Genomic DNA, 3,360 nt, shown 5'->3' on the forward strand with positions numbered 1-3,360 from the left:
ATGGCCATGGTCTGGCCCCGCTCTAGACTGAAGGACAGAAAACTGGCCCTTTGTTTATAATGTATGGAGACCCCTGGCCTGGGTGATCACGGTGGGAGTGGGTACCTGTCAATGTCAGGTCCCCAAAGGTGACAATCCTAAAGGGGTAGCGGGGGACCAGTCCTTAAAGCAGAATGTCCCCTTCTGGGTGGAGCTCCACATTGGAAGCTGATTGGCCACCATGCACAGCTGCCCCAGATGTTAGTAAATCTCCCCGGAGATCAGGATGTACAATTGGAATGTGGAGATTTGTATTGATTGGTGTGCCTTGTGCTTCCTGTCCCGGGGGAATCACCACCCACACTGTGCTACATGAAGAAGGACCCGGGTGACAGGAGAGATCGCGGGGCAGCCAATCACAAGGTGAGTCCAGCACGAAGTGACAGCATGAGGGGAGTGCGGAGAGCACGGTGCGGGGGACGGGGCCAGGCCAATCCGGGGACACAGTACAGTAACCAATAGAGAGCGGGCCCCGCGCACACCAATGGCCGGCCCTCTTACATCCGACTCAGGAACTGGCTTTGCTTTCGAGATTGCTTGTCAGGAGGGAGCGATGTGCCTGGCCGCATCTCCCAGCCCCCCGCCTGCAGCCGAGACCCCGGGAGGACCCCGCAACACCCGGCCCCCTCCTCCCTCCATGTCCGCCCAGCACAGCGACCCCCGCAGGACCTGAACCCAGGACGCCAAGGTAGACCTGACAGGGTCGGCTCTAGTCTGCAGGAATTCTACTTCGTCAGGAGGGAGGCAGGGAGAAAGTTGGCTGCAGGTGCTGCGCCGGGATCACACTTGTTGCTGCAACCTGCAAGTGACATGTGTCTGGGGGGGGGGGTAGTGACATGTGTCTGGGGGGGGGGGGTAGTGACGTGTGTCTGGGGAGGTAGTGACATCGGTCTGGGGGGGGGATAGTGACATCGGTCTGGGGGGGGGGGGAAGTGACATAGGTCTGGGGGGGGATAGTGACATCGGTCTGGGGGGGATAGTGACATCGGTCGGGGGGGGGGGGGGGGGAAGTGACATAGGTCTGGGGGGGGATAGTGACATAGGTCTGGGGGGGATAGTGACATCGGTCTGGGGGGGGGGGGAAGTGACATAGGTCTGGGGGGGGATAGTGACATCGGTCTGGGGGGGATAATGACATCGGTTTGGGGGGGGGGGGGATGGTGACATCGGTCTGTGTGTGTGTGGGGGGGGATAGTGACATCGGTCGGGGGGGGGGAAGATAGTGACATCGGTCTGGGGGGGATAGTGACATCGGTCTGTGTGGGAGGGGGTAGTGACAGCGGTCTGTGTGTGTGTGTGGGGGGGGGATAGTGACATCTGTCTGTGTGTGGGGGGGATAGTGACATTAGTGACATCGGTTTGTGTGTGTGGGGGGGGATAGTGACATCGGTCTGCGTGTGTGTGGGGGGGGGATAGTGACATCAGTCTGCGTGTTTGGGGGGGGGGGGATAGTGACATCGGTCTGTGTGTGGGGGGGATAGTGACATTAGTGACATTGGTCCGTGTGTGTGTGTGGGGGGGTAGTGACATCGGTCTGTGGGGGGGGGGGGTGACATTGGTCTGTGTGTGTGTGGGGGGGATAGTGCAATTGGTCTGTGTGTGTGTGGGGGGGATAGTGACATCGGTCTGTGGGGGGGGGATGGTGACATCGGCCTGTGTGGGGGGGATGGTGACATCGGTCTGTGTGTGGGGGGGATAGTGACATCGGTCTGTGGGGGGGGGATGGTGACATCGGTCTGTGTGTGTGTGGGGGGGGGGGGATAGTGACATCGGTCTGTGTGTGTGGGGGGGGATAGTGACATTGGTCTGTGTGTGTGGGGCTGGATAGTGACATCGGTCTGTGGGGGGGGATGGTGACATCGGCCTGTGTGGGGGGGGATGGTGACATCGGTCTGTGGGGGGGGATGGTGACATCGGTCTGTGTGTGTGTGGGGGGGGGGATAGTGACATCGGTCTGTGTGTGTGGGGGGGGATAGTGACATCGGTCTGGGGGGGGATAGTGACATCGGTCTGTGGGGGGGGGGATAGTGACATCGGTCTGTGGGGGGGGATAGTGACATCGGTCTGTGTGTGTGTGGGGGGGGATAGTGACATTGGTCTGTGGGGGGGGGGGAATAGTGACATCGGTCTGTGGGGGGGGGTAGTGACATCGGTCTGGGGGGGACAGTGACATCGGTCTGTGTGTGTGGGGGGGATAGTGACATCAGTCTGTGGGGGGGGGATGGTAACATCGGTCTGTGTGTGTGTGGGGGGGGATAGTGACACCAGTCTGTGTGTGTGGGGGGGATAGTGACATCGGTCTGTGTGGGGGGGATGGTGACATCGGTCTGTGGGGGGGGGGGGATAGTGACATCGGTCTGTGGGGAGATGGTGACATCGTTCTGTGTGTGTGGGGGGGATAGTGACATCGGCCTGTGGGGGGGGATGGTGACATCGGTCTGTGTGTGTGTGTGGGGGGTGACATTGGTCTGTGTGTGTGTGGGGGGGTTAGTGACATCGGTCTGTGGGGGGGATAGTGACATCGGTCTGTGGGGGGGATAGTGACATCGGTCTGTGGGGGGGGATAGTGACATCGGTCTGTGTGTGTGTGGGGGGGGGATTGGTGACATCGGTCTGTGGGGGGGGGGGATAGTGACATCGGTCTGTGGGGGGGGGGGGGTAGTGACATTGGTCTGTGTGTGTGTGGGGGGGATAGTGACATCAGTGTGTGTGTGGGGGGTGACATTGGTCTGTGGGGGGGATAGTGACATCGGTGTGTGTGTGTGTGTGTGTGTGGGGATAGTGACATCGGTCTGGGGGGGGGTAGTGACATCGGTCTGGGGGGAGGATAGTGACATTGGTGTGTGTGTGTGGGGGGGGGGATAGTGACATTGGTCTGTGTGTGTGTGGGGGGATAGTGACATCGGTTTGTGTGTGTGGGGGGTGACATTGGTCTGTGTGTGTGTGGGGGGGATAGTGACATCGGTCTGTGGGGGGGATAGTGACATCGGTCTGTGTGTGTGGGGGGGGATAGTGACATCGGTTTGTGTGTGTGGGGGGGTGACATTGGTCTGTGTGGGGGGGGGGGGATAGTGACATCGGTTTGTGTGTGTGTGGGGGGTGACATCGGTCTGTGGGGGGGGGGGCACAGTCACATTGGCACTCGTCCAGTGGGCTTGCACTCTATTTGTCTTTTGATCATCAGTGTAGAAGACTTGGGTTAGTGTGATGTCCCAGTACTGTAGGTGGCTGTCTGCTGGGTGTGGGGTCAGGGCTCTGGCTGCAGGGGGCACACCGAGGATTTGACATTCTGGTAGGGGGGTGTGGTGGTGATGGGGAATC

General features: G+C 60.2%; 1 protein-coding gene across 2 annotated transcripts in view; it reads left to right on the forward strand.

Moving 5' to 3' along the window:
* Window positions 1-326: 326 nt before the first annotated feature.
* Window positions 327-3,360, forward strand: part of TRERF1 (transcriptional regulating factor 1) — a 197,145-nt gene continuing 194,111 nt past the window's right edge. Inside the window, exon 1 of one of the 2 annotated variants that reach the window (XM_089677823.1) lies at window positions 327-402. The gene's annotated coding sequence lies outside the window, so the exon portion shown is untranslated. Of the gene's footprint in view, window positions 403-519; window positions 728-3,360 lie in introns of those variants that run through there. The other variant, XM_089677822.1, reaches the window with a different exon arrangement.

The sequence above is a fragment of the Staurois parvus genome, unplaced genomic scaffold (genome assembly GCF_062004578.1).
Source record: "Staurois parvus isolate SC_StPar_1 unplaced genomic scaffold, SC_StPar_1.0 ptg000192l, whole genome shotgun sequence".
In the NCBI taxonomy this organism is placed as follows: domain Eukaryota; kingdom Metazoa; phylum Chordata; class Amphibia; order Anura; family Ranidae; genus Staurois; species Staurois parvus.